A 26,734-nucleotide genomic window follows, 5' to 3' on the forward strand; every position below is an offset into this window, starting at 1 on the left:
AATCCGTAGAGAAAATCAAGCACATTAGTGGTTGCCACGGCCTGGAGCTGGGGGGTGGGGAGGATGGTAGTGACTGCTTGGTGAGTTCAAGGTTTTATTTTGGGATGACTAAAATGCTTTGGATCTAGATAGAGGTGATAGTTGTACAACATTGTGAATGTATTAAACGCCACTGAATTGTATACTTTAAAATGGTTAACTTTATATTATGTCAATTTCACCTCACTCTTGAAAAATTACATCATATAGTTTTTGTGATCTCATAAGTAGCTGTGACTGCTGTCATAGTTACCTTGTGACTGTTGGAACCCATGTGCTTTGTGGCATTAGTACACTGGGAAAGGTCTTTCCACCTGTGGGCAGGAAAACTTGAAGATGTTTGATTCCAAGTGGGTTTCTTTTAACATAACAATTAGGTAATATAGTTTTACTCTTTCACTTTTATTTGTAGAAGCTGGTAAACTTCTACCTTGGACAGGCCCTGGGTTTGAAAGTGTGATCTAGACTGATATTGGTTGGTTTCTTTATTTAATTTGAAAAAGCACATTTAAAATAACTTTGTTATTTGGAGTTGGAGCAACTTTTGATTTTATAAAAATTAAAAGTAATTTTAAAAAAGAATCTAGGATATATGTATGAAATTGCAGTAAGATTTTTCTGATGGTTTCCTGCTAGAGATTTTTGTGACTTTTTATCTAAAACTATCACAAGTGCTTTTTTATTTTAAATTTTTATTTATTGATTTTTAGAGGAAGAGGAAGGGGAAGGGGAAGAGAGAGAGACAGGAAGATTGATCCAGTCCTGTAGGTGCCTTGACTGGGGATGGAATTGGCAATCTCTATACTTCAGGACAATGGTCTGACCAACAGATATCCAGCTAGAGCACAAGTGTTTTTATTGTCAGTGGAATCGGTGTCAGGAATAAGAAAATTCTATTTTGGATCAATTAAGCAGAACTTACTATGCAAAGACTGAAAACCTTAGTTTCTCATTTTTATCTTATACCTGTTTTGTTGTATGAAGGAGAGACATAGTTTCTGGCAAAAGGTCTGAGATTGAAAAGAGCTTCTTACTCAGAAAGGTAGCAATGCTTTGCCAGTGATCATGAAGCTTTTCTTTGCGTGAAGTTGATGCTTTTGCCCCCCAGTCCTGCTTCTGCCCCTGTGCTGTATGTGGACTTGTTTCTCCAGCAGATGTGTTTATGCTAGTTGTCCTTCCCACTCCTACCTGCTTCCTCTTATGATCCAAAATATACCATCCAGGCTAAGAGTTTATAGACATAAAGCAAACCAAGCTAACTGGTTTGTAGTGGGTCGAACCCACAGCTTTTGGCATCATTAGCATCATGTCCCATTCAACCGAACTAGAGGGTAAAGGAATAAATGCCTTGTTTGAGCTGGGGCTTTGTGATTTTGAAGTTAGGAGGAAGCTGCTAAGCATAGCAGACTTGTCTGGAATAAATCTAATAAGCTAATGTAGTGTGTAAACATGAATAGTCAGCTTAAAATGATTATTGCTCTGACTTCCATAAAATTAAGATTTCCATTCTGGGATATACACTGGATAATTTTTTAAACTTTTTTATTTATTTATTTATTTTTAGTTTTTTCATTGATTTGTGGGGGGAGGAGGGAGAGAGAGAGTGCATCAACTCATTGTTTCACTTAGTTCCATTTAGTTGTGCACTATTGATTGCTTCTCTTACATGCCCTGACCAGGGGTCAAACCTGTGACCTTGGTATGCTGGGACAATCAATGTTTTATCCACGGAGCCACCTGGCCAGGGCCTGCACTGGATAATTTTTTAAAATAATAAAAGACTTTTAAGTTGTAGAGAATTAAAAGTTAAGTTTTTCAATAAAGTGTTAATTAGGAAAATTTTCTGACAAGAGCTAATTTAGCTAGATGTTGAGCTACAATACCATGACAGCAGCAGAAGAAAAATGAGCTAGGTGAACGAGACTGTAGCTCACACAGATTACATTTGTCCAGGAGCCTCTGCTTGTGCACAGCGTTTAGTGCATTTCCTTGCACAGTTTACTTAGTTTCCCCGTTTGGGCAATTCAAATAATAGAACTCAGCTCAGAGAGTTGTTATAAAGATAGAATTAGTTAATGGAGTTTAAGGGCTTGGAACTGTGCCTGACACAGTCAAAACTGGCTGTGTGGCCTGACCAGGCGGTAGCGCAGTGGATAGAGCATCAGACTGGGATGCGGAGGACCCAGGTTCAAGACCCCGAGGTCCCCGAGGTCTCTGGTTTGAGCACGGGCTCATCTGGTTTGAGCAAAGTTCACCAGCTTGGTCCCAAGGTCACTGGCTTGAGCGAGGGGTTACTCAGTCTGCTGAAGGCCCATGGTCAAGGCACATATGAGAAAGCAATCAATGAACAACTAAGGTGTTGCAACGAAAAACTGGCCCTGGCCGGTTGGCTCAGCGGTAGAGCGTCGGCCTAGTGTGCGGAGGACCCGGGTTCGATTCCCGGCCAGGGCACATAGGAGAAGCGCCCCTTTGCTTCTCCACCCCTCCGCCGCGCCTTCCTCTCTGTCTCTCTCTTCCCCTCCCGCAGCCAAGGCTCCATTTGGAGCAAAAGATGGCCCGGGCGCTGGGGATGGCTCTGTGGCCTCTGCCCCAGGCGCTAGAGTGGCTCTGGTCGCAACATGGCGACACCCAGGAGGGTCGCAACATGGCGACGCCCAGGATGGGCAGAGCATCGCCCCCTGGTTGGCAGAGCATCGCCCCCTGGTGGGCGTGCCGGGTGGATCCCGGTCGGGCGCATGCGGGAGTCTGTCTGACTGTCTCTCCCTGTTTCCAGCTTCAGAAAAATGAAAAAAAAAAAAAAAAGAAAAACTGATGATTGATGCTTCTCATCTCTCTCCGTTCCTGCCTGTCTGTCCCTATCTGACTCTCTGTCTCTGTAAAAAAACAAACAAACAAACACACACAAAAAACTGGCTGTGTGTATGTTAAAGACATAAGAATGGAACCACTTTGGTGAGGAGTGTTCTTTGGAGGGGCAAACTTGTTTACAGTCACAGATGCTTGTAGTCCTGACCCTCTACTGCATCAGTGCACGGTTCTGCCTGAAGTTCTGAGACCCTCTGGTATACTCTCTTCAGGGCCGTTTTACTGCTAGTGGACATCTCAACCAAAGAAAATGCTTTGGGAAAGAAGTGAAAAACCCAAAAGCAGTGTTTTTTTCAACTGTTTCCCAAGTAATTTTAAAATCACATGAAGCATCTCTGTGGTTTGTTGAAAACACAGTTACTGTCTCGATTTTTTTTCACCAAGAGTTACTGTATGTCAATCATTAGCACTGGCAGGAGGGAACGGACATAGGGATAATGATTAGAAACAAAGATGAAGATAACATCATTTTTGGCCTAGCCAAAACTCACGACCTAGCCAAAACTCACAGCCTAGCCTGGCGGTCGGCAAACTCATTAGTCAACAGAGCCAAATATCAACAGTACAATGATTGAAATTTCTTTTGAGAGCCAAATTTTTTAAACTTACACTATATAGGTAGGTGTATTGTTATTAACTTAATTAGGGTACTCCTAAACTGGCCAAAGAGCCACATGTGGCTCGCAAACTGCAGTTTGCCGATCACTAGCCCTAGCCCATTTGCATACCTCTAGATTCTGTGCCAGGAAAACCACATGGCTTTGAATGGAAGAGCGTCAGAAAATAGCACATCCTTGATGGTGTGCATCCTTGAAGCTGTAAGGCCACGGGTCAATTTTATCTTTTCTGCTAAGCTGTCTCAAACTTAGCTAGGAGGGAAAGATGGAAAATCATTGGTGGACAGAATGTTAAAATTATCAATTTTAATGAATCCTCTTGTTCTGATCTGTTATCAGAGGTAGTTGAGTTTGCCTTATTTCCATTTATACAGTGTATCTGTAAAGTCATGGTGTACTTTTGACCGGTCACAGGAAAGCAACAAAAGACGATAGAAATGTGAAATCTGCACCAAATAAAAGGAAAATTCTCCCAGTTTCATACCTATTCAGTACAGTTCGATGTGGGCTCACGCACAGATTTTTTAGGGCTCCTTAGGTAGCTATCCCATAGCCTCTACAGACTCATCACTGACTGATGGCCTACCAGAACGGGGTTTCTCCACCAAACTGCCGGTTTCCTTCAACTGCTTATTTCAACGAGTAATGTTATTCCTATGTGGTGGCGCTTCGTTATAAACGCGCCGATATTCACGTTGCACTTTGGTCACGGATTCGAATTTAGCGAGCCACAGAACACACTAAATTTTCCTCTGTACCGTCCACATCTCGACTGGCATGGCTGTGGACTGCTCCGCTGTATACACAGTGTTATGTCATCTGCGCATGCGCACATGCTGCCACATCATCCTACAGAAACTGGGAGGGTTTTCCTTTTATTTGGTGAAGATTTCACATTGCTATCGTCTTTTGTTGCTTTCCTGTGACCGGTCAAAAGTGCACCATGACTTTATAGACACACTGTATTTTTCAGTTTCGACTAGCATTTTAAATAGTTTTAAATGGCTAGTTTGTATTTGAATGACCTCTCTCTACTCTCCCCACCACCTTGGCCTTCCTGTTTGTGTATAGTGCTGGTGAAAATGAATTAGGAATGGAGATCGATGGATTGGATAACTGAGCTTCCTAGAATATACTTTATCTTTTTTCTCATGAAGTGATGACACGCTACTTCTTTTATAGGACTGAACTGCAACTTCAGAAGCAACAAGTGAACCTCTAAAGATGCACACAGGGCTGCATAAAGTGAAGAGAGAAACTGGAGAAACCAATGAAGTGAGGAAAAAGTATGTTTCCCAGGTAAATAGTGTGCTTCTGAACTTTCTCAAGTTTCTTGCTGTAGCAGTTACCATGCTATTTAGTCCTTGTATTGCTGTTAAACTGTTTTTATTTTCTCCTCCTTTGGTTTTTATTGTTGAGCTCTTGGATCGTGTGATTCTTTTTTGAATTAATCTAAAAATATATTTTGACTATGCAATTTAGGTGATTTCTTAGATCACCGAGAAAGCTGTGATATCCTGGGTTGACGGTAGGGTATTATAAAAGCAGAATTGTGTGCTGAGACTGGGATGTGCAGGTTTAGGCCAAGGTCAAATTTTAGTCAGAGTGTAGAACTTACATTTATGTTTTATTAAATGACTGCCTGGAAAAAGGAGAACATTAGTTTGAATGCCAGTTTTCCAAGCTCTATTCTACTCGGTGTTGGCACCGCCCTCAGGAATAGGGCACGGTTTTCGATGCTAAATTAAATGCTAAGACAAAGCAGACTGGCAACTGATCAATGTAAATGTACATAGCCTTCGTTTGATGAAATGGATGTGCCCTAGTAAAGTTTAAAAATAAATTATTATTTATTTTAGTTGGGAATTTAATTTATTCTGTTATTCAGCCATTCATAAGTTTAGACTTTGGGAGTTTTTTGGTGGTGGTGGTTGTTAACCTTTTTTAAATAAAGGAAAGCTGTTATAGTACTTTTCATTATAAACTTGACAGCCTTTTCCAGTATGCTGAGTAGAAATTTTTGGAGAGAAAGCGGAGGAAATTGAGTCAGAGCCATTGGTGGTAATAGTGCCAAATGCTCTGTGCACAGCATCCTGACTTAGACATGGCCACGTCACTCCTCCTCCACAAGTCTGGGACCCCCCAGCCCATGGGGAATGGTAGAGTTGGGAACTTTCTGCTTTCTAGTGGATTGCAGCAGGACTACTGTTGGATATATAATGTATTCCAGCCTGCTCATTCTTTCTCTGAGTTGTCAGGTTGAGTAAAAACTATTTAGTGGCCTGTATATCATGCCTCTACACTAAAAATGGCATGGACGAGTTTATTTACAAGTAAACTTGTACACCCATTTTCTTTTTATTTTATTTTTATTTTTTATTTATTCATTTTAGAGAGGAGAGGGAGAGACAGACAGAGAGAGAGAGAGAGGAGAGACAGAGAGAAGGGGGGAGGAGCTGGAAGCATCAACTCCCATATGTGCCTTGACCAGGCAAGCCCAGGGTTTCGAACCGGCGACCTCAGCATTTCCAGGTCGACACTTTATCCACTGCGCCACCACAGGTCAGGCTGTACACCCATTTTCTAATGCTCATCATCACACTGACTCCTGCCTCAAATCTCCTCCCAGATCTCCACATGGCCCTTGCCCCCTCCTCCTTCAGGTTTCTGCTGTGGGGACACAGGTCATGGGAAGGGCAAAGCCAGTGTCAGTGTTGATACCTAGGACCTGGCCGCACCGAGGTGTCTTACCTAGCTCTACCTGGCCTCATGTTTGCCATTCTACTCCTACCTACCAAGTATGGTGTTTTCTTTATTCTGCACATCGTGCTCTTTCTGTTTCACCTTTAAGACCTGTTCAGCTTCATCTTTCACTTTTGAACGCACATATCATTTAACTCAGCAATTGCATTTCTCGGACTTGATCTCACCTGTAGCCTCATGGAAGGATGCAGGAAGTCCTGTAACACCTCAGCCTCTATAAAATCCTTATGCGCGCTTCCTGTCTCATTGCGCGTGGACAGAGACTATCTTGCTGTCATCATTCTGTTGTGTCCATAGGTCATGTCCCCTCCATAACTAGCAACTCCTGCCTGTGTCTTGTGTTCCTTCCAGAATATTTCATTTTTTCCTTTCAAAATATCTAATTCCTTTATTTTTAAAAAAGTTACTCCGTGGTTTTTTTTTTTTCCGGTTGATTGTTTCTTAAATTATTTAGTTGTGTGTTTTGTTTTGTTTTGTTTTTTTGCAAATACTTAAAGCTATGCTTGTCCTTTATTTTTTCCCCATAGGCTATAGATTTTTTGTGTAGTGATTATGTACATTTTCTAACTTTCTTATATCTTGCAAAAAAAATGTTGGATTTTGTCTTCTGTTCAACCAGTCTTAAAGATTTTATAACTTAGGTGTGAAATTAATCATCTTTTATGGTTGATAGTACATTTATGTTTTCTGTATATAACTTGCTTCTTTTTATATTTCTTATCTCTTTCCTGTTCTGTTATTTGAAATGTTTTCCTTTTTAACTTTAAAACAAATTTTAAAGGTTAAAAACTTTTGAATTCTCTTAGTGCTAGAAATAACATTTGTTTCTATATTTATTTACTATCATTAAAGCAAAAACAGGAACTTCCCTTTCCTTCCATATAAGGAAGCTCGGTTTCTCCCTGTTTTGGTATCTCCTCGTCCTAGTCCACATCTACCCTGTATATTTCCTTTCATGTTTTACATTTGTTCCGTGAGGTGTACTAATTCTTCTGAGCGTCAGCCTGTTATTCGTAAGTATATATTTTGCTATTTGTGATTCAGTTGACAACCACTGAGGCCTCCCTCTGAGCTGGACGGACCCTGAGCTAGGTGCAGGAGGTACAAAGATAAGGGTAATCTGCCCCTGCATTTGAGGTCCCCTTTCTGGCTGAGGAAGTGACATGCATCAGATCAACAATGGCCAGTGATGATGCGATGTGTCAGGGTCCTGGAGACACAGGTGGAGGGAGGAAGGAGAGAGCAGGGAGCTGGTCAGTGAAAGCATCCTGGGAGCTGAGTGTTACTCTCTAGGTAGGACTTTGTGTGCAGATGATGGGTGAGCCTGAAGGCACCCGGTGGCTGGAGATGGAACTGGACAAAGGGAGGTGGGGGCCAGGTGGTCAAGCATCTTGAATGCCTGGCCAACAAGATTCAGTTTGTATCCCGTGGGCTGCAAAGCAGGGGAGTAGCATGCGCAACTTTGCTTTTAAAAAGATAACTGTCTGTGAAGCATAAACGGCAGGGAGGAGGTCGGCTGAGAGGTTGGGGCGTCCCTCCAGGTGAGCGACCATGGGAGCTGGAACAGGCGAAGCAATGGTGGTGGAGAGAAGATGAGGTGTTTTAGGCAGAATGTAAAAATTCTAGTGCCTGACTCAGGTGAGATTGGGAATCGGGATGACTCGGGGCTTTTTTGTTTGTCTGTTTTAGGGAAGGTAATAATAGATGGTGGGAATATTGACCAATTTATGGAGGTGGGTATGTGGAGGGGTTGCAGAAATGAGATTGGAGAGAGACAGAGAAGAGTTTGTTTTAGAACTTGCGGGGTTTCAGAAACCTTCACTGGGTTTAGGAAAACATATCTAGGAGCAGTTAGTGACCTGGGCAGGAAACAGGTGAGGTGTGGGGACTGGAATAAAGATGTTTGACGCCCTTGCCCCAAGGAGGATGTCAAAGCCATAAGAATAGGTAAACCGTCTGTCCCGTCCCCCCCCCCCCCCCAGGTAGAGCATAGAGACAAACTATAAAAGGGCTTAGGATGGCCTCTGGGCAAAGACCAGTGTTTAGGTGTAGGAAGTAGACCTATACTGAGTGAGCACTGTGATAATACTGGCCCAGTGTGAGGTGGCGAGAGCTTTTAAACGCCTCACTCTGTCTTTGCAATAGCCCTGGGTATGGAATTATTACTACCCTCCTTTGTAGGCCAGGACACTAAGACTCCAAGGCATTGTCAGCAAGCTGGGAAGTGGGGCTGTACACCAGGCAGGACGCGGGGCTGCGCTAGAGGAAGGGGAGAGGTAGAAACAGCAGAGTGGATGGACGAGGTGGCCCTCTGCGAGGGGCTGGGGCCGGCAGTGGCCATACATCCAGAGGTGCAGTAGAGTGAGGAGAAGCTAAGCCACTCGCTTTTGCAACTAAAGGACGGATTGTGGTCCCAGCATGCTCAGTTCCCTCTGAGTAACTAAGTCAGCTCATACCTAGGTTAGAGGGCTGAGGAAATGTAGACAGTGGCTGCTGACCGCAGCTCTTGGGGACAGCTTGATGGGGAGGGATGACAAGGGCACCTGGTCCTGGTGGGGGAGAGGGTGGCATTTTGTTTGTTTACAGCTTGGAGTATTCTGATTTGCACATCTTTTCTTTTCTTTGTGGTCTTATATCTAATGTCTTGTCTCCAGGCTTCTGTTACTAAAACGGAAAAAAAAAATCAAAAGTGACTCGGCTAGATTCCCTTCACATAATCTGCTTGTTTAACTTGCTTACTTGGAGTTCTTTTTTTTCTCTGTTTCTACTACACATTGTTTTCAGATGTTTCCACGCTGTGGCGTAGTGAGCATCTTTGATTGCTGATTATGTGTAAGACCTGGGGGCCCCTCCTTGTTTCTTCTCTGCAGCCTTTCCATTCTGGAAGCGGTTTTCTTCTGTCATTGGAACCTTTGTTCAATGCAGCTTCCTCCAGAACTCTAACTCATAAACTCTGTCCCCTTCAGACGATGACTTGTTCTCGTGTTCTTTGACAACAGGGGAATGTGGTGCTAAGTCACATGTGTGCTCTGGAACTGAGCTGCCTGGGTTCAAACCGTGGGTCTACCAGCTACTACTGAGTGACCTTGGGGAAGTCACTTAGCTTCTTTGTGCCTCTGTTTTCTCATCTGTAAACCAGAGGCAATAATAATACTTATGAGCAAGGGTTGTGATGAGGGTTGAATGAACCCACTGTGTGTGAGATGCCTGGAATGAACCAGGCCTGCCCTTCACTGTTGGTGGCCGTTGTTGTTGTCCTGGGGGAAAGTAGGTGGAGAGATGACCTTTGCCAGATTGGCATTTGGAGCACACAAGTAAGTGATAGATTTACAGAGTGAGCTTCACATGATGAACTAGAAAGAGACAAAGCCTGGGCACCAGGTAGCATTCCCACACATTTTTAGGGAGTTCAGCGATGAACAATTTTAACCTTGGCCCAGTGTGGCATCTGGAGTTGCAGGTGTCCACTGTGTGACCTTACCTTTCCTGTGGCAGTGTTCAGTTATTTTTCTTAAATATAGCCCATACAAATTTTATTTCTACCTTACTGAATAGTTCCTTCAAAAAATTATTTAATTTTTCTCATCCCATCTGCAAATAATAGATGTTGACCAATCAGTATGCAAAATGGACTCGTCTGAAATCCATGGTGGGACTGGGATTTAATCAAGCCCATGGTATCTGACTCTAGAGAAAAGATTCCCTGGAGTATGTACACATCAGGCTACCTATAGTGCTGTCTTAGTTCAAACTATCAATACAATAACGAAATACCATACACTGGATTGCTTGTAAACAACAGAGGTTGATTTCTCCCAGTTCTGCTGGTTGGAAGTTGAGATCAGGGTGCAGATATGGCTAGGTTCTGGTGAGGGCCCGTTTCTGGGTTGCAGATGGCCTTATTCTTGTGTCCTCATATGGCGGGCAGGGATGAGGAAACTCTCTGGGGTTCCTTTTATAAGGGGACTAAGCTCTTTTATATGGGCTCCCCCATCATGACCTAATAACTTCTCAAAGGCCCTGCCTTCTAATACCTTCACATTGGGGGGTTAGAATTTAACATGGATTGGAGTCGGGGGATAGACGCAGACGCCACAGTCTAGAGACTGTGTCGGGGGATATCACAGTCTAGAGACTGTGACGTGTACCAGTCTCTAGAAGTATGGTTATGAGCTCTTCACAATTTTTTTAACCGTGAAGATATGCTATTTTTATAACAGAAGAAAAATAAAACCCGCTGAACAAAGTAATGACAGAGAGCTTGCATGACAGAAATAGTCAGGGGAAATCATGTCACCTAACCTCTTGGAGTTTTTAAGAGAAGTGAGGAGGCTTGTGAATGAGAGCCAGTATTCCTTTAAGAAACCCTTGGTAGAATTTGCAATTCAAATAAACTTCTTCAACATATTAACTGTAAAGGAAAGAAAAGGTAATGACTTCACAGTCTTACTTAAGTGGTTGAGGTCAGCATCACCAGTAATAAGACCTCTCAGACCTCTCAGCATCATGATCTGCTAAGAACACATCATTTTTGTAGTATTTTTGTCAAAAATATAATCATGAAAAAACATCAGGCAAACCCAACAGGACATTCAACAAAATAACTGATTAGTAGTATTCTTAAAAGTGTCAAGAACATGAACGACAAGGAAAAACTACAGAACTGTCACAGACTGCAAGATACTAAGATGTAATGACTAAGTACAGTGGGAATCCTGGACGGGATCCCAGGACAGAAAAAGGACATTAGTAGGAAGAACTGGTGAAGTCTGAATAAGATCCTTGGGTTAGGTAATAATAGTATTGTAGCAATATCCTGGTTCTGGTCAGTGTACTGTAGTTACAAGAGAGGCTGGGTCAGGGATATATGGACACTCTCCGGGCTATTTTTGCAACTTTTTTATGTCTAAAATTAGCTCAAAATTTAAAATCTGTTAAAAAAGAAACCTTTGACAGGATTCCACACAAACATTTTCTCTCTCTTTTTTTTTTAAAGTAAAAAGCCTTCATGAGTTAAAGAAAGTGTTTGGTCCCGGCTAGAAACTTGCTTAAGAACAGGAAAGAAACCTTAGGTGAAGTCCCGTCCTTGAGTGGGTAAACATTAGTGATGACCTTCCACAGTGTTGCTCAATTCCTGATACTTCTAAAGGGTATAGTAGTGGAAAGCTTTGTTGATGGGAGATATTTCTGAAAAATTTATGAGGCCAATTGGGCAGAAAATTTGTCAATACAAGCTACTATATACTTAAATTAAAAAAAAATAAATTCTAAGCCAGATTTGTACAGAATCCCTATCCAAAGATAACACTTAGTACCTTGGAATTCTCTTAAGACATTGCCAGTGTTTGCTGCTGAGGGCAGAGTGGCCTGAACATTGGTGTGCATCCATGCAGAGATGACCAGACCTAAGCAGTCCTTTGCAGGCATATGTAAATGAAGGTCCCCTCTTAGTCACTAGGGAACAGCCAAGTTAAAACCTTAAATATAGAAAAAAATCTTAAAAGCTAGGAGTTTATAACATGTTCAAAGGAAGAATGTTGCCCAGGGCATGTGACTGTGTGAGGTCTAGGAGGCTTTGGATGGTAGGACTAAGAGTACATCTTGCTCTGTCCGCAGGAGGGAAGAGGCTGCAATGGCTTGGGGCAGGTATTCTGGTTGCTGCAAAGTCGGGTTGCTGCCTCTGCAGACTGCAGACCGTCTTAGAAGCTCGAAATGTGTTCCTTAGGCCCTGACCTTCTGAGGGATTCTGCTTCCCAAATGCAAATGCCCTGATAATAGGGAAGGCCCTCTATTAGATGGGGGCAAAAATCTAGAGTGTCTCCAGTGAGTTTGGTTGGTATTAAACAAGTTCTACCCCTCCCAATGAAAAAGTAAATACTCTCGAGTGAACTAAAACAAAAATCTTATTTCTGAACTTACAAAGCAGGGACTAGACCATTTACTTATTCAGTCAACAAACCTGTGTGAGTACCCATTACGTGCCAGGCACTGTGGTTGGCACTGAGAGTACAGCATTGAGCAGATGGCTGTGGCCCGCCTGCCTGGGGCTCTTCGGAGCCTGAATCAGCCAGCACTTACCTCACCCAAGGCTGCCGCGCTAAAGAGGCTTGCTTCACATCAAGATAAAAGTTTACCTATATACACTCCTAAATTTTTAAAACCTTATTACGTATATTTTATGATACTTTAATTTCCTTCTACAGTGCCAAAAAGTTGTTTTAATGTGTACTTTATATGTTGAATATACGTAATTTTGAAGCAGTATTTGATGCCTTTAAGTCATAAAACCTATCCCTCTCCTGACCACTCCCTCCAGGCTCTAATGTCAGAGACACTTTGGTAGGCTCAGTGGGTTTGCTCAGTGCTCAAGGCCATCATAAACGTGTTTACCAAGGCCGGCCAGCTCCGAGGTGCAGCGTGGCTAGCCAGCAGCATCCAGAGGGAGCCAGCTCTCTGCTGCTGGGTGGATGTCTCTCCCTGGATTTCATCTCTTGGGTCAGATTCCAAATTGAATCTCAAAGCAGAGAAGCAACTACAGCAGTGCTAACTTGGCTTCACAACACTGTTCGGGCTTCCCTGGCCTCCCTCCAGAGGTTCTGGGTCTTCCAATTGAGTAGGGACACATGTTCATGGCTTCAGGTGGTAAGATGGTTATAGTTGTGAGTGCTTAGTTATTTTATGTAAAGAGTATAGTGGATAAATGATGAGCAATGTTTGTTATTTCTCAGACAGAAAAATCAAGAATAAGTTAATAGTTGACAGTTAATTTGGAAGACTCAGCCCTACTAAGCCAGTGGATTATATGAATGGATGACCATTTTTTCAGAACAAAGTCTACATTTATCAGCAGAACTTTGTACCATCGCACCCCTATCCCTTCCCTGCCTCTACCTACCTTTCATTAATCTCTAGTGGGGTGTGCCAGGTACTTGAACATTACCAAGCTTTTTCCTTCCCTTCTCTGCTGTCAAGTCTCAGGTCAGATGCCAACCCCTTGAAGCCATCTGTATTCTTCGTCAGTCATTATCAGTCTGTTCTTGGGTTTCCCAAGCCCCTCCCTTGTCACACATCTCCCTGGCTCACATCACATAGTACTTCGTGATGCTTCTATTGACATGGCTTTCTCCTCTCCTGTGTTATCAACTCCTTGAGGTGCCAGGGACTTAACCAACTCATCTTTATATCCTCTGAGTATCCAGCATAGTGAATTTGCTAATATTGAAGAGTGTTTACACATGTTCAGCCACTGTCTAAGCAATGTATGTATATTATCATGTTTAATTATCAATTAAATAATTGTCAGAGACACTTATTGTCCCTCCCCCCCTTTTTTTTACAAACGAGGAAACTGAGGCACAGAAAGGGTAAGATTTTTGCCCAAAGCTACAAAATGCTGGAGTTGGGATTTGAACCCAGGCAGTCAGGAGACAGGGCTTCCGACCACTACCTGATACGGGAATAATGCCCACGCCATAATGCCCATGCTCTTTACTGCATGCTGGACTGGCCACATGGCATCTAGCATTGATCAGACACCAGCTGTATGGCAGCACCCGGCTGAGTGTTACATGTTTACCATCTTAATCCTCACAAAAATCCCATGAGGCACACAGTTACTATTTCGTAGATGAGGAAACAAATTCAGTGGGCTTGAGGTTAAGTGACGGTCCCCTTGTACTGCAAAGCTGCAGCACGTGCCTGGTGTTTACAGGTAAAGGGACGGGGGTGCAGGAAGAGAACCAACACGGATTTGAGTGCTTTGCATGTTTTTCTGTACAACATTCTTCCCCAACATTTTATTATGAAAAATTTTACACATGCTGCAAAGTTGGAAGAATTTTCCAGTGAGCAGCCATAAACCCACTCAGGTTCTGACCATTAACATTTCACTCCGCGTGCTTCCTAGTCCTCTAACCAGCCATCTGTTCATCTTATTTTTATGCATATCGCTAAGTAGAGGTCACTATTTGTTTTATAGTTTTTTTCTTTTGAGGTAATATTTGTTCATTTGTAGTTAAATTTTAACTGTATGTTTGCTGAGTTTTGACAAATGCATACACCAGTATAACCAAACACATACCTAGATATCATTACCCAGAATGCTGCCTCGTGTTCCCTCCCAGTAAATGCCCACTTCGCTTTCCAGAGGAGTGTCTACTATTTTTATGTTGCATTTTTATGGGTTTTTTTTTGTTGTTCCAAAAGAATTTAAGGTAACTCATTCAGGTCCATAAGCAAGAAATATGAGAAGTCAGTGGAGAAAAGAAACTAAGTTAGGAATATTAAATGAAGTCAAGATATCACCTATGATATACCAGGCAGCTTTATAAGTAATATATTACTTAATCCTCACAAGAAGTATGCATAATTATTTTCAGTTTATAGATGAAGAAGCTGCAAAGTTGTGTAGCTGATAATAGGGATACTCTTTGACTCCAAAGTTCATGTTTTTTCTACTCTTGCCCCCTCCCCAAAGCAAGGGAAAATAAAAGCTTATTTTGAAAGTTAATATGATCTCAAATAATATTTGCTCAAGTCTTTGTAAAGTTGTGTTAGCTCATTATGTTGGGAGGGTAACAATGGGAGACGGCGAGAGGGGGATGCTCATAGAGCCCTGCAGTACTTGCGCCTTAAGGTCAAGGTTGGCTTTGAGTGATTGTGCATGGCCCTAGAAATGGGAGTCCATGTCCTCACTGGGATAAAGCAACTTTTCCGGAATTGGTGATAAAAGTGGGCAGTCTTGAAATGGCCCCACTGACTGTTAAACAGGGCCGTAGCAACATCCACAAGGAAGCGTCTTACTGCATGGAAGAGTCTTGGTCTGAGCTTTCAGCTTTGACTTTACTAGGGTTCATTTGTTAGTTGTGTTAAGAAACAATAAAGGGTAATATTTGGTAAAAAGAATTATAAATCTCTAATAGGGAATCTTAGGAGTAATTGTATCTGCTACCTTCTGCATTTTGTGTTGAATCTCCTTTATATTAATAGATTGGATATACAAATAAAGGGAAAGGAAGAATTGAGTATTACTTTGAGGTTTCTTATTTGAAATGTCAGGAAAAGGATTGGGTCTATTGTAGTAGGAAGATTGTCACAGGGCTTCTGGGTAAAGTGAAGGAGAGACTTTGAGAAAGTAAGGAGGATCGGGATGTTCAGTTGAGAGTGACTTGGCAATATAAAACAAGAATTTCCTGTCTGGACTGAGGTCCCCAGTATGGTAAGATGACACTTGTGTTAGGCTCTGTTGGGCTGTGGGGATCAAAACATGCTCCTGTGGCCTTGAGTGATGGAGTGAGGAACCACGGGAACCAGTGCAGTGGTCAGACCTGTAGAGACCTAGAGCAGTGACTGGAGACCACTGGGAGTGAGGTGCATGCCCAGCAGTCCTGCTCTGCTGCGCAACTGTCCTGCGCCCTCATGTCTGCTTCCTTACAACTCCCTAACCCCATCCCTTGAACACATGCCCAAAGCTTGCAAAGAGAACATTCTCTGGATATTCCAAGCCTTTGCCTGTCCCTCTGGTCCTCTGGGGAACAGGGAACAGGTAGGCAGCCAAGTAGAAAGAGCCACATTAATGGTGGGATACCAATGATAGTTTCTGCTCCCCAGCAGTAACACAGTTATCTTTAATAGACTGCTTTAATGGGAAAGAACTTTTTAAAAAATTACATTGTTTTTTTATTGTAAAAGCCATTCACTCTTTTTAAAAGGTTTTTATTGAATTTATAGGGGTGATCCAGTTAATAAACCTATATATGTAGGTTTCAGATGTACAATTCTGTAATACATCATCTGTACACTATACTGTGTGTTCACCACCCTAAGTCAAGTCTCCTTCCACCACCATTAGTTCTCCCTTTATCCTCTTCTACCTCCCCTCACCCCCCCCCCTTCTGGAAATCACCATTCATTCTTATGCAAGTAATCTGAAAAATATAGGAGAATATAATGAAGACAATTGAGATTCCTTTTATTGATATCTTAGTAGCATTCTTTTTAGGTATTTATTTAAAAATTGTTGGCCCTGGCCAGGTGGTCAATGGATAGAGCATCAACCCAGCACACCAAGGTTGTGGGATTGATCCTTGGTCAGGGCACATACAAGAAACAATGAGTACACATCTAAATGTAACAACTAAGTGGAACAATGAAATGATGTTTCTCTCTCTCTCCATTCGCCTTCCTCCCTCCCCTTCTCTCTCTCTCCCTCTCGCTAACAAGTTTTTTTTTCTGTTATTGTATCTTTTCATTCTATAATTTTCACTTGGTTCTTTTTCATTTTAACTTCTATTTTTTTTATAAGATTTTCTATTTTTTCATTTGTTTCAAGAGAATTTGTTATTGTTGCTGTATTTTAAGGGTAGTTGCTTTAAAATCCTTTGTAAACATCAGTTTTATCCCAATGTTGACATCAGTTGATTACATTTTCTCATTCAATCGTGGTTGTCCTAGTTCTTGGGATGTTGGGTGATTTTCGGATCTATTCTGGACATTTGTCTATTATGTTAAGAGACTCTGGGTCCTATTTAAATTGTACCGGGAAGTCACCCTGATTAACACACAGGTTGTGTCTACTTTTGTAGGCTGTGGTTCCAGTTTACTTTTCAGAGCCTTTGCTGTTACTATTTTGGTCTGCTTGGCTATCTGGTGCAGCTGGTCCCCGCTGGTGCTTTCTATTGTGGGGAGGGGTTTCCCCAGGCAGTGCTGCCTGGTGCCCCTCTAGGTGAGAAAAGGGAGTCTCTATCCTGCTGGGATGAAGAGTACTTCCGGGGGCCCTGCAGGGAGGGAGCATGCTTTCCAAGCCTGTTTTATTATCAGTGAGCTCCTGACCCTCCTTGTTGGTGCTTCCAGCTGGCCTGGCGTTGTCAGCAGAACTCTCATTTTGTCATGGGGAAGGATATGCCCACCTGGGTTACCTTCTGTTGCTGGCTGGGGCTTGGGAGACACTGGGCCTGGGCTGCCTTTTCTAGTTGGATGGAGTGGGTGGTGGTGGTCCTAAGATGCCCTGCTGCTGTGCTGTCCTCCCGTTCTGGGAGCCCTAGCTGGTTTCCCTTCCCTTTCCTACCTTCCAGACTTCTCCTTTGGTTGCCTCTTGTGTTGTTTCCAGGGTTTATAGCTGTACTTAGCAAGGAGGCTGGGGGCAGGAACAAGTCAAACCAGTGTGTCTGAACCATGACAATGTTCTACTTAACCATTCGTCTTCTAGATGATTAGGTTGTTTTAAATGGTGAGTACGGTAGACATCATGAGGGGGCAGGGCGGGGTGGGTGCTTCCAACAGCCTTAGAATCTGAAAGGCTTCCTCACTCCTCAGACCCGCGGGCTTGGGCCTGGTTGGCTGCCCAGTCCAGGCGGCTATTCATCTGCTGCTTGGCTGCGGATGTCAGTTCTTCGGGTCTGCTTTAAGGCAGGCGTTTCTTGTTGTTCTGATGCTCCTCGTTAATGCAGGAGTATGTCACACTTTTAGCGTGATTCAACAGATAAACTATCTCGTTTGTAGAGTCTTTTCTTAGCCTATCCTTTTGGAAAATTTTCTCTGTCTTTTGGCAAAGATTTTAGTAAATACAGCCGTGTAACTTGTGTTTAACTGGGACTTAACTCTGAGATATTTAATTTTTTTTTTGAGATGTTTAATTTTTATGTGACTATTTCTATTTCAGGGCTGTAAAACAATGACCAGGATTTTTTATAAATTAATGTGAAAAGTTTTTTTGACATTTTCCACTTGCAAATGAGAAATCTGAGGTCATCTCAGTTCTTCCACAGTAACAAAATCAGAGTGGGAAATCCTTTCTATTGGAAGCCCTGGGTTCCTTTGTATAGTTTACAATAATAGCTTTGCACAAATAATTTCAGGGTAATATTGCATACTATTTATTCCCGCCCGTTTCCTTTATTGGCTGTGACACACAGGAATTACGCCCATTGCTTGACTAACCTTTCTGACCTTTTGTTACTTGGCTATAAATTGACTTGGGTCTTTTGCAAAAACACTGTCAGGGGGAAAAATCTTTTTGTTAGAACCCAGCCAATTCCTGCTTCAGTGCAGAACAGTTTGTTCCCCTGAAGAAATGAGCCAGTTCAGTGAACAGAAAAACATAGCCATAAACTGGCATCGCCAAAAACTGCAAAAGTGATTGCCCACGGTCGTTCCACAGAGCAGGAAACTTTATAAAAGAAGGAGGCTTTGGGGAGAGAAGTGCCGTTTTGAGTTCCACGAGCCCTGGGTAAATGTAATTGACTTGTTAGATTGGCCGCCACCTAAAGGGCTTTTCCCGAGCACTGACAGCCCCAGCACTTCAGCATGTTCAATGGGGCTGGTGCCGAGCTCTCTGCCACTCTCAGCGGCGGATGCTGTGCAGCCCGCAGCCCTGCCTTTCCACGATCTTCCCACTAGGCTGGCAGCTGCTTCTGTTCAACAGGACAGATATTTCCTGAGGGACTGCTTCGTGCAAGACTGAGTCCTGGGCCCATGCTCCAAAGAAGACATTTACAGTGGTCCAGTGAATCACAAAACAGGAGAAATGATCACAGGATGGCAAGTGCAGTAACAGAAAAATGTACAAGACTCAGAGCCAGTGCTTGACAGACTGTCTCAGTGGAGACATTAGAGGGAGTCTAGAGACTGGGAGTCTGCCACCCGACGAGAGGACAGAGGTGGTCTGGGCAAGGGGAAGAGTGCACGGAAAGCTGAGGGCGAGGAGGCAGCATGGGGTTGCAGGCGCTGTAAGTACAGTCGCATGGGTCGGGAGCATGGAGGGAAAGGAGTAGCGGAAGTGAGACTGCGGAGGGACAGGGACTGGACACCGTGTGTCTCAGTTGCTACTGGCAGCAGTTTGATGATTATCCTGGAGGCTATGGGGGCTGTGTTAGGGCTCGAGCCTGGGGAGAGGTGGAGTGGGAAGACGAAGGTTTGTAAGGAACCAGGAGCTCAGAAAGGAACAGACTGAGGACCATGACACCAGATAAAGTGGGCAGACTTGATCTTGCAGGGAATCACTGAAAGCAATGGTCTGGGTGTTCTGAAAAGGCAGATGGGACTGTGATGCAGAGGACTGCATGGAGAAGGGTGTGTGTGTGCATTTGCAGGCAGTGCAGGTCGTTGAAGTCACTGTAGCAGTCTACATGTGACAGGAGGACAGGACTCAGAAACCTTGCACAGGGGCCACCTGGTGCCTGGGGATCTCGGAGCCAGGGAGGAGGCAGGAAGCCGATTTCTGCTCAACCCTCAGCATGCCTCACAGGATGCTTTCACATCTTATTTAACTTTTCATAGTGAACCTTAACTATATACAGATATCATTCCCATTTTTAAGAAGAGAATTCTGAGGTTTGGGAGATTAAATACTTCGTCCAAGATCCAGTGACCTGCACTAGGAAGTTGCCGTGCCCTGGTTGGAGCTCAGGTTTGTCTGACTCCAAGCACAGTGACGAGCCATGTGGGAACAGGACTTGCTATACCCGAGTTGCCCAGTGTTAGCAGGTCTCAGAATGGCTCACGTACTGTCTATGAGAGCTGTGCCTATAAATACTGCTAGAAGTAATCTACTAGTACTTAGATTTAGTATTAATGCTGGTACAGTTCATATTTTTAAAGCCTGGTGTTCTTCTTAACCTGTCTTTCCATGGATACATTAAATACATGATTTTATTTCTTAATAACTCACCATTTTGGAAACATTGGTGTGGGGGTAGGCCCAACCAAATTAGCAAAAAGTATAATAACTGAATATATTTAAAGAAATACAATTTTAAATGTTCAAGTGGGTGTATATATATAACAATTTATATTAGAATAACAATATGGCTTTCAGGAATTAGAGAAGCTCTTAGGACTCATGAAGGTAATATGGTGATTTTTAGTAAATGTGTGCTTTCAAAGGCCTCAAAACATTGTTCAGTTAATTGTACTGCAGCTAATGAAGAGATTTATTAAGCAAAATCCATATTCAGTCAAGTCCCAGGACAAATGAATGATTCCTTCTATGAAATTTTCCTTCTAGTGACACGGGGTCATGAATTCTAGGGTGAGGGCCTTGGAAGCAGACAGAAAAGAACCAAAACAACCTGACCTACTATGCATCAAAAATTTATTTTTGGTGAACGAATCAGCCCCGATTTAGTTACAAAAGGGAAATACTGTTCCATTCAGGTTTGGAACCTTAAGGTCCCAGCACCAAAGTCTGTAGTTATGGGATGTGGCGAGCTCTCCCTTCAGCATCCCATTTCACCCTCCCTCTGCTTCTCAGAGTGGAGCCAGGGAAAAGATTGTTTTTGAGATTAAAAAAAAAAGTGCTGGAAATGTGGGGAAAAGTATCTAAACCTTAAGCTAAGTCCAAAGTATTATCATGTGGCATCAATAGTAAAAAAGACAAAGTGCTTTGAAGATACATTTACATGCAGAGCTGTGGGTTGCAGCATGCCCCTGCCAAGCAGAGATTTTATATATATATACATACATACACACACACAGCGCAGGAAGAGGGGCTGGCACTCTCAAGTGGAGCTGAGTCCCAGAGAAGCACTTATGTAACTGGGTGTGCTCTCAGTTCTGCTGGAGCCGCTCAGTGGGGCCTCTGCTGGCCCACCGGCCTTTGTTCCCCTGTGTTAACTCTGCTTGCTTCCTCCCTGGCCCTGGGGCCTGTGCCTGGCACATAGGGCATGCTGAAGGCACAGAGCCCACAACAAAGCCCCTGCCACCTGGTCTAGTGGAGCAGACGGACAAGCAGGCAGCCACAGCTCCTGCGGAGCAAGAAGCTGTGGGCACTGGAGCCCAGAGGAGGCACAGCCCGGAGGAACCTGCCAGCCATGCCTGGGCCTATGGGCACACTGGGACCTCTCTGTCTGTCAGCAAGGAGAAACGCCTTGTTGCGCTGCACCTCCATACTCCTCTGCTGGAGAAAGATGCCAGTACCCACACAATTCACAGACATTAACATGGAATTCACAGACATTAACTCTGGCACAGAGTGGGCATGTGATGCACCTTCCCAGAACTGGCACCCAGTGGGCATTTTGTAAATGTGTGTTTCTCTGCCTGTTTCCTTTCCGCAGACCCCAGGCCCAGTCCAACTTGTTTCTTCTTTACCGAAAAACAAGGTTCCCTTTGTAAACTCTGTCAGCATACCTCTCCTGAACCTCAGAATTCTCTCCCTTTCACCCCCTCTCCTTTTCCTTCCTGCCTCCCAGGAGGAAGTGTCCCAATTCCTCTCTGCTTTCCCGGGGCAGCAGCATGCAGCTGGAGGTGAGAGGTGCGGGTGGGGCATGCCTGTGAAGGAGCGGGTGACATGCGGTCCTAGACATGTCCAGGCAGTATTTCTCCTAAGCCAGGCCCTGCAAGTCCTCCCGAATGGGGCCAGGGTCCCAGGCCCCTGCAGCATTCCCACCTTCCTCTCTCACTTCTGTCTGCCGAGAAGAGGAGAGAGGAGGGGTATGCCCTTTCCCGACTGCCAAGGCCCAGGGCCCTTTCTCTTCTCCTGTGGAACCTTTACTCCCAGCCAGGGTGCTGCTGGCATTATTCGCAGCGACCCCTGTGAGGCCACCTTTGGCTCCATGTGTCATCAGAGTCCGTACCTGAGTTGATGAATGGACACTTGGAGCCCATGGTGTTCCCCCTCTGGTCTGCGGCCTCCCCGCTCACACTGCTCCTCCCGGCCCCACATCCAGCCAGGCCCCAGTTGCTGACACATCTATCTTCCTCTAAGGTAGTGGATCCTCCTCCCTACTCCAGTCAGAGTTGGTCCTCACCCTGGGGTTTCCAAACTGCCCATGTTCATTCGCTGCAAAACTTACCATCCTCTGCCTTCCAATAGCCTCTTCTAATATGATTTATTCTTTATAAGAGTGTGGCTATAATGAAGATGACCATATACACTCCAGGTTATGTAATAATACTCCAAGTCCCCAAACCTTGCACTAGGAGAGTCAATGGCACGAACACCAGACTTGACATCAAGACTGGTGTTCAACTAGAACATTCCAGCTCTATGGCAATAGACATAGCTTGCCTGAGCTTTGCTTCCACACCGGTAAGATAGAGATGATGCTGTCCATTTCCCAGGATTGTTGGAAGCTGTGAGGAGGTGTTAGCACAGAGCCTGGTAAACAGTGGTCAATCACATATACATTGAAACTGAAAAGTGAACCCAGGGTCCCAGATGTGACCCTGAAAAAAGAATTGTTTCCCATTGCCTTGTTGACAGCGATCTTAACTCCAGAGAGCTCCTCACCACGACACCCATGGGGGGAGTAGAGCCGTGCCGGCACCAGGCCAGGAGCGCGTCCTGTTCACTGGAGACTTGCTGGAGGGTTGAGACTTCCCTAATCCCGTGGGAGCAGAGGAAATCCCGTACACTTCTGACCGCCCACTGTTTTATAAGGAGCTATGTCTACCCCTCCAGGAACGCTGGGGCCCTAACCTGAAGTCAGCTGCTTTGTAAGGGGGCTGCTGAGGCGTGGAGGGACACTGCAGCCACTCACTCCCACGACTCTGGTACATGGAGACCACAGAGGAGGTAGTATTACATCTTGTTCAGACGTTACGTTACATTTACCCTTTTCTAGTGTAAGAGGTTAGTGACAGCTGACCCTGTTGGCAAAAGCAGTGTCCTATTCTCCTTGAACTGGGGTTATAAAAACCATATAAATATCCAACAGTGCAATTACCATCTTGGATTTGCCCAGAGAGTTTCAATCTTACTTCCTCTACATATGGCCTTATTTTTAGAACAGAGGAAGTCAGTGCACATCAAAGAAAATGATTCTATCTTTGAGTTAGCTTTGAAATGTCCTAAGCCTTGCTTGCATAAATGTAACTAGCCTTCCATTTTTATCAACAGCTAAAAAGTGAAGAAATACTACTGAATAGGTCATGGGTCAGAGGCCAGGGGACAGATGGTAAATGATCTGTTGGACATCAGCATACACAGGGCTCACATAATTAACTCGTCATGTGAGGATGAGTTCATTTTTAGAAATTTGATACATAAGGAGTCTAAGATAAGTGAGCCCCCACTCTTTGCAGTAAATTAGATCATTTGAAAGGAAAGCATCCAGACCATTTCGTTTCAGCCCTGTGCTGAGATAACTTCAGTTGGTTAAGATTTACTGCCGTATCTTCGGCCTTCTGGGAGGTCAACGTAAGGATGGCCTTTTTGAGTGTGTTTCAATGTATCTTTCCAAACTTAGCCTGCTCTCCTCATCTTGACCCATTTTCCCTTATATAGAGTTCCAAGACATGTTTCTCTTTGAGTTTACCTCCAAGAGAATTTGTCTCTATATAACAGGGGTTGGGAACCTATGGCTCGTGAGCCAGATGTGGCTCTTTTGATGGCTGCATCTGGCTCGCAGACAAATCTTTAATTAAAAAAATAATAACATTAAAAATATAAAACATTCTCATGTGTTACAATCCATTCATTTCTTACCGCTCATGTTCATGGCTGTGGATGGCTGGAGCCAATCACAGCTGTCCTCCAGGACAACACCAAATTTTTATTGGATAATGCCTAACGTACACGGGTAGTTATGAGGTCAGAAAGTAAACCTCTCCTTCCTTTTAATCAAGTAGTCAGCTAGCTAATTGCAGAAATCCTTTTGATGAAGAAGATGGCTAAAAGAAAAAAAGATGAGGAGTATTGTACTTTTCAGCAGGAATGGGCAGAGGAATTCGCCTTTGTGGAGAGAGCAGGTTCTGCAGTGTGTCTAATATGCAATGATAAAATTGCATCGATGAAACGGTGAAATATAAAGCAGCATTTCGACACACGCCATACTACATTTGCATCAAAATATCCAGCGGGGGACAGCAGGCAGAAAGCATGTCGAGCTACTGTGCAGAGTGCAAGCTAGTCAGCAGCAACTCCGTGTTTGGACCCAACAAGGTGACTGGAATTTGGCTAGCTTTGCTGGTGCTTTAGCAATTGTGAGAAACGGAAAGCCATTCACAGATGGGGTGTATGCCAAAACATTCATGCTTGATGTTGCCAATGAACTTTTTAACGACTTTTCGAATAAAGACAAGATAATCAAACAAATAAAAGACATGCCTCTGTCGGCAAGAACTGTTCACGATCTTACCATCATGATGGCAAATCAAATTGAGGCAACACAAGTGAAGGACATAAATGCAGCACCATTCTTTTCTCTTGCTTTGGATGAGTCAACAGACATAAGTCATTTATCCCAGTTCAGCGTGATTGCAAGGTATGCTGTCAGTGACACACTACGTGAGAAAGTCTTGCTGTTTTGCCTATGAAAGAGACAACAAGAGGGGAGGATTTATTCAAGTCTTTACTGAGTTCGCTAAAGAAAAAAATCTACCGATGGATAAACTTATTTCGGTGTGTACTGATGGTGCTCGTGCATGGTGGGGAAAAACAGAGGACTCGTAGCGCTTCTTCGTGAACATGAAAAGAGACCCATCCTAAGTTTTCACTGCATCCTACATCAGGAGGCGCTTTGTGCTCAGATGTGTGGTGAGCAGCTTGGTGAGGTGATGTCGGTGGTCATTTGGGTGGTCAACTTTATTGTTTTCCGAGCTTTAAATGATCGCCAGTTTAAAACACTGCTGGATGAAGTTGGGAATAATTATCCTGGTCTGCTTCTGCACAGCAATGTACGTTGGTTGTCAAGAAGGAAGGTGCTCAGCCATTTCAGGGCTTGTCTGAGTGAAATCCGGACTTTTCTTGAAATGAAAAACGTCGAGCATCCTAAGTTAGCTCACACTGAATGGCTCCTTAAGTTTTGCTATCTCATGGACATGACTGAACATCAGAACCAGCTCAATGTAAAAATGCAAGGCGTTGGAAATACAGTCTTATCCCTTTAACAAGCAGTGTTTGCATTTGAAAACAAACTGGAACTCTTCATCTCCGACATTGAAACAGGTCGTTTACTACACTTTGAAAAACTGGGAGAGTTTAAAGATGCATGCACAGCAAGTGACCCTGCTCAACATCTTGATCTCCAGCAGCTAGCGGGCTTCACATCTAATCTTCTGCAGTCATTCAAAGCGCACTTTGGAGAATTTCATGAGCCATTTAAGTTCATCACCCATCCACACAAGTGTGCAGTGGACAGCGCCAACCTGAGTTACATCCCCGGTGTCTCTGTCAGAGATTTTGAGCTACAAGCTGCTGACCTGAAGGCCTCAGACATGTGGGTGAATAAGTTCAAGTCACTGAATGAAGATTTGGAAAGACTTGCACAACAGCAAGCAAAGTTGGCAAGCAAACACAAGTGGGGAGAAATGAAAAAACTTTAAACCACGGACCAGCTGATTGTCAAAACTTGGAATGGGCTTCCCGTCACATACCACACACTGCAGCGTGTGCGTATTGCTGTACTGACAATGTTTGGCTCTACGTATGCATGTGAGCAGTCTTTCTCACATCTAAAGAACGTTAAGACCAACCTACGATCATGTTTAACGGATGGAAGTCTCGATGCCTGCATGAAGCTTAACTTCACCACGTATCAACCAGACTACAAAGCCATCAGCAAAACCATGCAGCACCAGAAGTCGCATTAATGGTAAGAAGTACTTTATTCATCATTGGTTAGCAACAGTATAACAACATTATTAAAAAGAATTCAGAGACTTACTGTACTTTAAAAGTGTTGGTCTTACATAAAATGCACACATTTACTTGTATTTAGTGTTAAACATATTGTATGGCTCTCACGGGATTACATTTTAAAATATGTGGCGTTCATGGCTCTCTCAGCCAAAAAGGTTCCCGACCCCTGCTATATAAGAAAATAAACATTAGTCTTTGTTAAATGATCAAGTGTCACTCAAAATGCATTTCCATGTTTGCCCTTGATACTGGAGACTCAGAGTCCAACTCAGTACCAGATGAGGTGTGGAAGACACTATAATTGTCCCCATCCCAACAACTCTTCCACTTCCCCACTCCCGTCTATAGCAAACAGTGTTTGTTTATGTCTTCTGGTAGAGAAGGATTGGTCCCACCCTCAGCTCCAGGGGTGGGTCGGGTCTGGATTGTCTGAACCCAATCAGATAACTCCTTGCATGTTGGCACAGTGATTAACCCAGTGACAGTCACTGCCTACGGGGTTAGTTTAGTCCTGGTCTGTGTGACTCAGTTCAGGCCATCAGCAAGTTTGCTGAGGACTTTGGGGAAAAGATCCTTCAGTTCTTTAAGAGGCCTTCTCAAAGCTGACCCTCTCTCAGTCCCAGATGGTGTGGGGACATGAAGCCAGGGACTGCTATGAGCATCTTGCAGTGATTAGGGAAGCCACCCCTAGGATGCAGCTAACATAGCAGAGAGAAAAAGATGGACCCTTGCTTAAGAACAACTGAATCAAACCCGTCCTCTGGACTTGTCACTTACATGTGCCAGCAAACCCATTTTATTATGTAAGGCATTTTGAAGTGACTTTCATTACTTGTAGCATAGAATCTAGAAGAGATAAATTTCCTTTTAT

General features: G+C 43.7%; 1 protein-coding gene across 7 annotated transcripts in view; it reads left to right on the plus strand.

Moving 5' to 3' along the window:
• The window catches only part of ZHX3 (zinc fingers and homeoboxes 3), a 102,209-nt gene that overhangs the window by 47,315 nt on the left and 28,160 nt on the right, over window positions 1–26,734 (plus strand). For 3 of the 7 annotated variants that reach the window (XM_066234148.1, XM_066234147.1, XM_066234150.1), the window contains one exon: window positions 4,704–4,820. The gene's annotated coding sequence lies outside the window, so the exon portion shown is untranslated. The remainder of the gene's footprint in view (window positions 1–4,703; window positions 4,821–26,734) is intronic. The other 4 variants (XM_066234152.1, XM_066234151.1, XM_066234154.1 and 1 more) reach the window with 2 other exon arrangements.

Source organism: Saccopteryx bilineata, chromosome 6 (assembly GCF_036850765.1).
Source record: "Saccopteryx bilineata isolate mSacBil1 chromosome 6, mSacBil1_pri_phased_curated, whole genome shotgun sequence".
NCBI classification, from domain to species: Eukaryota; Metazoa; Chordata; class Mammalia; order Chiroptera; family Emballonuridae; genus Saccopteryx; species Saccopteryx bilineata.